Genomic DNA, 8,179 nt, shown 5'->3' on the forward strand with positions numbered 1-8,179 from the left:
TGGTTTCTCTGTGTAGTCCTGGCTGTCCTGGAACTCACTCTGTAGACCAGGCTGGCCTCAAACTCAGAAATCCACCTGCCTCTGCCTCCCAACTGCTGGGATTAAAGGCTTTCACCACCACTGCCTGGCAGATACTCTTTTTCTAACTCTATTTGTTGTTTAAGAATAGATATTTTTTCCTGTAACTCTCATCTCGGATCTATAACCACCTTCTCCATTGGGGGAGCACTTGGAGGCTGAGGTGCACTGGGAGAGGGGCTTTGGGAAGAGGGACATTCAGGGTCATAATGTTTGGCTGCCTCTTCCTCTAGGTTAGCACAATCTGGCTCTGACAAATCATCATCAAACTTTGGTTGTGTTTTAGATTCTAATTTCGGATAACTATGTTTCTTTATATTTGGAACATGAAAGACAGCATTCACACAACGAAACAAAAGCAGACAATTAACACACATGAGCTGCAAACAGCAAAATAAAAACAGAGTTAAATTCAGGCTGACTTATTTTTTGCTCCATGTTCATTAACATGATTTACCTTTCTCGATGCAGCAGATTCCCGTGATGATCACCTTCTTCTCACTTCTGAATTTTTGGCAGATTTTACTTCCCAGTAATGTCCTTCACTGGGTCTCTCGTTCTTGCTGCCCCATGTTGGGTGTCAAAAATATTGCGGCCTGAGCTGCCCCACGTTTGGGGGCCAAAAACGTTGAGAACCGCACTATCAATGTTGGACCCCCTTGAGGGCTAAATTGTTAGAGCCTGCACTTCCCCATGCTGCTCCAGTCTACGGGTCGGGGTTCAGCAAGAGAGAGAGTGAGGATGGACACAAGGAATGGAGACCAGGCAGAGTGTGATTCAATCATGTTTATTCTTCAGTCTCTCTTCTTCTCTCCAAGTCCCAAGTCTTGAGTTCCTAGTTCCTAGTCCCTAGTGCCTCCAAGTTCCAAGTTACTTCTTCCAAGTGCTAAGTGCCTAATGTCTAATTCCAAGTTCTTCCTCCAAGTGCCAAGTGCCTAATACCTAATAATTCTTCTTCCTCAATGCCTAATTCCTACTCTAAGTTGTACTCTAAGTTGTACTCTCTAACCTAATTCCTAGTTCTAAGTTGTACTCCAAGTTGTACTCCTCCGAGTGTCTAATGTCTACTGATTCCTTCTGTCTGCCTCTCCCTTTTATATGTCTCCCTTCTAAGCCATGCCTCTAAGTCACACCTTTAATCATGCCCTTAGGTCTTGTCTCTAAATCTGATCTGTAAGTCAACCCCTTAAGTCACACACCTTTAAGTCTCACATACCCAAGGGAAAATCCTGGGTATCTAAAGCAAGATGCTATCAGAGTGTGCTCAGCTGCTGTAGGCTAATGTAATGAAATCTCTTGTCAGGGTATATGGCTCAAGATGGCTGCAAGGATGATAGCTGCCTTCTGTCAGCTCCCCATACTTGTCTCTGCCTTTCAATTGCTGGGATTAAAGGCATGGGCCACCACTACCCAGCTCTCACATTCTTTCAATCCTTCACCGTTACAACCTTGAATCTTAAAAATATGTCATAGGAGAATTGTATAGTATTTATCTTTCTGTAGTTATATTATTTTACTTTGTTACAACAGCCTCCAAAATTTTTCATGTCATTAATATTCCTGTTTCCATTCCTAATGGTAAACAATATTCCATTTATTTCCACTTTTCCATTGATAAATATTTAGCCTTTTTCCAAGTCCTACCTATTTTGAATCCTGCTAATGTTAACATAGTAGGGCTAATATCTAGTTTTAGATAAATGCCCAGCAAAATGTTACAAAAAACCAATAGCCCAGCTGAACACTAGGCAAAAGACTAGAGTAGATATTTACTTAAAGAAGACCCCTAAGTGTAGTAAAAGTCAGTGGAAACATTCTCACAGTCCTTAAAATAGAAATACAAATAAACCACAGGCTTTTCTTCACTCACACTATTATGATTGCTCTAACATGCTTGGTTTTAAATATCTCACAACTCCAAACCATTTCCACCAGAAAGTTTACTTCAGTAACAAACCCATGACTTAAACAGAGTTTTGAGTTCTTGGAGATACCCAGTTTACTGGCATCCTCTTCCTAAATGTTCACAGTAGCGCCAACATTTGCATTCGCTTATTACCCATCTTGAATTGCATTGCGTTATTCCAATGACCATTTGTAATCAAAATAAAATGAATGTCATTTGTTCCTTCTCTGACATTCTGTGAAACATTTATTTAGTTTCACTCAACAGTAAAATGAATGCTTTTTGCCTATATGTCAATTATTGCTTCTTGTACTTAAACAAAAATTTAATTAATTAAATTTATTTTCTTATATATTAGTGCTTTAATTAATGAAAAGAGTCCATTGTTTAAAAAAAGACCAGTGGGGTGTATGGGAGAACATAGAGGGAGGAACATGGAAGGAATGATGTAATTATATCATAAACTCAAAAAGTAAACAATAAAAAAGAACAACATAGGGATCTTTCAAAAATTAATAAGTATGCATTAAATAATACATGAGTATTTTTTACTAATGACCAAGCTAAAAGACATGAGAGTTTTGGTCAATGAAAGAAAACTTTTTTATTTAATTTAATACATTATTTTTATTAAAATAGGATTACATCTCTTTATCCCTTCCCTTTTCTTTCTCCATTTTATCCTAGGTATTTTATCCTCAAAATCCTCTTAAATCCCCATTTTACATTAATAGGCTATTTTTCTTTGGTTATTTTATTACATGTGTGGGCATGTGCATGTGTCTTTATATGTGGCTATCCGGTTTCATTTGCTTGTACATGGTACCAGATCTAACCAGTCTGCAGTGGGCAATCAATAAGTGGATTTCCAGAGTGGCTACAGCAGTTTTCATCCCTAACAATAGTGATGAGTGCTTCTCTTTCTCTACACTGTCACCAGCATTTGCTGTCAGTTGTTTTGTTGATTGTGGCCATTCTGCCTATGGTGAGAGAAAATCTCAAGTTGTTTTAACTTGCATTCCTTAATTGCTAAAGATTATGATCACTTTTTGAGGTATTTTTTAGCTATTTAGTTTTTATAGCTATATAATGTATCTTGAAGTCTAGAATAACAATCCATCTAGTATTTTTTATTTTTATTTATTTATTTATTGCTCAGGAATGCTTTGGCTATGGCTTCAGGAATTAATTCGTTTATTCTCACAATGAGAAAGTGGTATTACAGTTCCTCTTTTTCAGTCGAGTACCTCCATGGGTCTTTCTGTAATGGTGGCAATTGTTTTACAAGCAAGGATAATTGTCATAAAGAAGATCAACGCCAAAATATAATGGAGTTAATATAGGCTGCTGTATCAAGCATGGGCTCCTTCTTACAGCAAACATCTCTAGTTGGACCAATCATTTGTTGGTCATTCCCATAATTTCAGTGTTACTTTTTTCTAGAAAAAAAATCTTATAGGACTTATTATAGGTCAAAGTTTTTGTGGTTAGGTTGGTGACCCAATCCCTCTACTGGAAGCCTTGCCTGGTTATAGAAGATGGCCAGTTCAGGTTCCATACTCCTCATTGCTAGGGTCTTAGATAGGGTCACACTGGTAGATCCCAGGGAGTTTCCATTGCACCATGTTTCTAACTTGCCCCTGAAATGCCCCTCTGATTCTAATCTTTACCCCTCAACCCCTGCACCTGTTTCCTCCTGTTCCTATCGCCACCCACCCCAAGTCCACCCATAAATTATTCTATTCTGTCTTCCTAGAGAGATCCATGCTTCCTTCCTTTAGCCCTTCTTGTTATATGGTCCCTCCAGGTCTATGGATGACAACATGATAATCCTTTACCTTATAGCTAATTTTCATGTTTGTCTTTCTGGATTTGACTTACTTCACTCAGGCTGATTCTTTTTCTAGTTCCATCCATTTGCCTGCAAATTTCATGTTATTTTTCTTAACAGCTGAGTAATAATCCGTTGTGTAAATTTGCTACATTGTGATTTCCAAAGTGACTATACAAGTTTGCACTCCAACTAGCAATGGTAAAGGACCATGAACCAGAGGCTAGATATCCATAAGACCTAGAAAAGAGCCAAACATGACTGGGCAAAATAATAGTTAATAAATACTAATAATAATAGTTAGTAAAATGATTCCAAATTATATTCTGCTATACTTGTACAATAGACCTTAGCATAGTAGTCATTAGAGAGGCTTAATCCAGCAACTGATGAGAGTAAATTTAGAGACCCACAGTCAAACATTAGGCAGAGCTTGGGGAATTCTGCAGAAGAAGATAAGGAAGGATTATAGAAGTCAAAAAGATCAAAGATAACACAAAGGAATGACTTACAGAATCAAATATCCAGGTATCATATGCTCTCACAGAGACAGAACCGACAACCAGAGAGGCTGTATGTGTCTGACCTAAAAGCTTAGTGTTCTTCTGGGACACCTAATGGGGGGGAGAAGGGGCATCTCTGATTCTTTTGCCTGCTTTTGTGACCTTTCTTCCTACTGGTCTGCCTCACCCAGCCTTGAAATGACTGTATATGTCTTGTCTTATTTGTAACTTGTTATGCTGTGTTTGGTTGGTATCCCTGGGAGACCTGCTTTTTTCTGAAGGAAAAGAAAGTAAATCTGGGTGAGAGGAGATTTGGGGAGGAGATATTGGAAGGACAGGGGGAGAAGAAACTCCAGTTGAGATGTAATATATGGAAGAAAAACATACAAATAAATAAAAAATGATTAAACAGAATATTTATTATTCAGAACAAAAAATATAGGTTGCTATGAACTACAAAGTTAAGCAGCTTTAGGACTTTGTTCATGTGTGTGTGTGTGTGTATTTATATAATACAAATATATATTTATTTATATATACAAATACATATCATGTATCTTAACCATCTTATTATTTTACATTTCAAACAATATCCCCCTTCCCAGTTACCCCTCCACCCCCTCCATTCCATCACCCCTCTTTTCCCTCCCTTTTATTAAGTTGATTTGAGATTTTGTCTTACCTACCATGAAACTGAAGATATTAAACAGTATGTGATGGCATGCCTAGTTTCTTTTAATAGGGAAAATGAGTAATTTGAATTAGAAACAGCATGGACTACACGCTCACAGGTCAGCAAAATTTGCTGCTCTCCCAGTCTGCACTTAATGCATCTCCTTTCCTTCTACCCTCTTGTCATATGCATGAAATTACTGACCACCTCACGGGATAGAAAGCTTTCTCACTTTCCACCATTAATATGCTATCCTAAATGTCTATGCCACTTTTGTTGTTGTTGTTGTTGTTGTCATTGCCTTTCCTGAAATTTTAAGAATCTACACTCCTATGAAATACAAAATGTTTCACTTCTGTTATCCTCTTATTTCCAAAGTATTTCTGATTCCTTCCTGAGTCCCATCTTTCCACTTGCATTTATAAAAAATGCTTTTCTATATAGTATGTATTTCATCTCATATTTTATCTTCTTACTTTTATCTTGCTTAAATTTTCATGACTTGATTGATTCTAGCAAACAGGAACTGTTATAGTTTTGTATTGAATCTGTTCTGTAATGTCACACTGTTCACATTCTCAGCACGCCCTGATAGAGCTGAGCACTGTATTCTACCTAAGCATTTCTCTTCCTCAGCTATGGTAGCAGTACCCCTCAGAGCCTATTCTGGACTTCTTCAGGCATTTCTAAATTTACATGCTTTGCCCTGATTTAGAAGAGACCAGCTATTCTTATGATCCTTTTCAAATTTGGTCACAAATATATATACACTTACCTTTTAACCAATGTTTAACGTAATGAGTTAAACATATACCATTAGAATCTACTCACAATTCCTGTACATTGAAAGCTTCCAGACAGGGATCTTATAATTTCTCTTCTGCAATGTGAAACTTTTCAGTAAGTGATTTTTCCCCCAAAGTATCAACTTTAAGTTGATATTTGATTTGATATGATTATGATGCATATTTCAAATCTCTCTAGCAAAGTGCTGCACATCTGATGAATACTTACCACTAGTTTAATTGCTTCCCCAAGATGATAGTAATTAAATGAATATTCTGTGTGAGACAAATGGTTCCATGGTTATGAGCTATTTTTTTTACAGAGGTTCTGGACTAAATTCTCAGCACCCACATTGTAGCTCACAGCTGTTTCTAATTCCAGCTCTAGGAGATCCAATGCCATCTCTGACATCCACAAACACCTGGCAAAGATGTGATACACATGAATACATGCAAGCAAAACACTTGCACACATAATAAATAAAAACATACACTAGATAGACAGATGATAGTTGAAGGTAGGTAGATAGATGATAGATAGATAGATAGATAGATAGATAGATAGATAGATAGATGAATACATGGATGAATGAATAGATGAACTGACAGAAAAATGATAGATACATAGATATGTGGATAGATAGATAAGTAGATGATAGATACATGGATGAATGGATAGATAGATAGATAGATAGATAGATAGATAAATAGATAGATACATAGATGGACAGATTTAAATGAACATTTAATACCTTGAGTTCTTGACCTGTAATGAATGCATCACTCAACCATCATACTTCAACATTGTAAATTTCACTTGAGCAAAAGAATGGCTTCACATTCTAAGAACCATATCCCATCTGTTTTATCATATTCAGTATCACAATTGAGAATATTATGAAGGATGCAGTCATTGAAACAGCATACGTGGCAGTGTTTGTCCCTATCCCTTTGGTTTTCCTGATCCAGTTAATTGGCCCTGTTGGCTACCTGTGTTAACTTGTATCAGGTTTCATTCACTTAACCCATTTTACTAGCTGGAATTTCTGTGTTACACTGCGCCTATTTCTTTAGAAAGTCCCATAAGTACTTTCATCATCCATCTATACTAATATAACAGCATATAGGGCATTTACAATGCAAATAGATTGCATCACTGACTACCTTAAAATTTTTTCATAGGTCGTTATTCATGTCAGTTAAAATGAAACCAAGATTCTTGCTGGTTCTTAATTGTTCTGTCCAGCCCATCCATGACATTATCTTAGCTTTGTACCAGTTTGGTTTTAGTAAGTAGTATAGTGTAAGCCACTATGACACCTTTAAGTTCAAAGTTTCTCTAGCAATTCAAATTGGCTCCTGTCTGAGGAACACCGAGATAGCAATTCCCTGAGAAAGCTTCCCCACTGATTTTTCAAGTATCTAACTCTTTTCCTACATATCTCATTTTATATACATGGTTTGAGAAGCATGTCTTGAATATTGTATAGAGCAGTTTATTTTGTTCGTCTCAGAGATTTGCTTACACAAAAACTTGGTATTTCAAAATATTTGTCATAACTGGCAATCATCTTACTGAACTTGTATGTGTGCTTGTCTGTTCTGTTGCTGGAATATACACTTCATGTGGCTGCATCACTTTTCAATCTTTTTGCCTCTATGTGCACAGCGGGGTTCCTACAAAATTGCTGTGGCACTGATTTCTAAGTGTTGAGACTAAGTGACATTATTTATCATCCAAGGACACATGTGAAGTGGCATTGTTTCTCCAGAAAATCTTCGGTAGTCTCACAGATATACTCAACTGCTGCTGAATCCCCCAAGGAAATTTTCTTCCAGATTTTAAATTTTTATGCAACCTTTTTAATATTCTAGTGCAGAATTGCTTACATTTATGCAAACCATGCCTCACTCTAGAAAAAAATCAAGATTCTGAATAACTATTTATGATAATATGGAGAATATTTTAAGTTGAGAAGAACTGTACTTAGATTTTGTTTTATAAGTAAAAAAGATATAAAGGTCATCACTTGGTGAGAATTTACTTCAAAGAGACACTTCCCTAAGACCTATTTTTCTTATCCTGTATTGTCACCACATTCAAGAATATGCCATAATTATTATCATCCAAGGTTTTCCAAGTAATCATACTGAAACTTTAACAGCTTATTAACAATGATCCCTTGATTAGGAAGGAATGGATGTCCACCAAGTCCTCTATGTGGAATCTCTTATGTTGTAGTTGTCATATATTGTATTGCTTTTCAGCAAGGGTAGGATCAAAAGAAATCCAGGTACAGCTTTTATCCAGGTTTAGCATTTATTGCATGCACACATGTGCATTCCTGTGTGTGTGTGTGTGTGTGTGTGTGTGTGTCTCTGTGTGTGTGTGTGTGTGTGTGT

The sequence above is a fragment of the Arvicanthis niloticus genome, chromosome 17 (genome assembly GCF_011762505.2).
Source record: "Arvicanthis niloticus isolate mArvNil1 chromosome 17, mArvNil1.pat.X, whole genome shotgun sequence".
NCBI lineage: Eukaryota > Metazoa > Chordata > Mammalia > Rodentia > Muridae > Arvicanthis > Arvicanthis niloticus.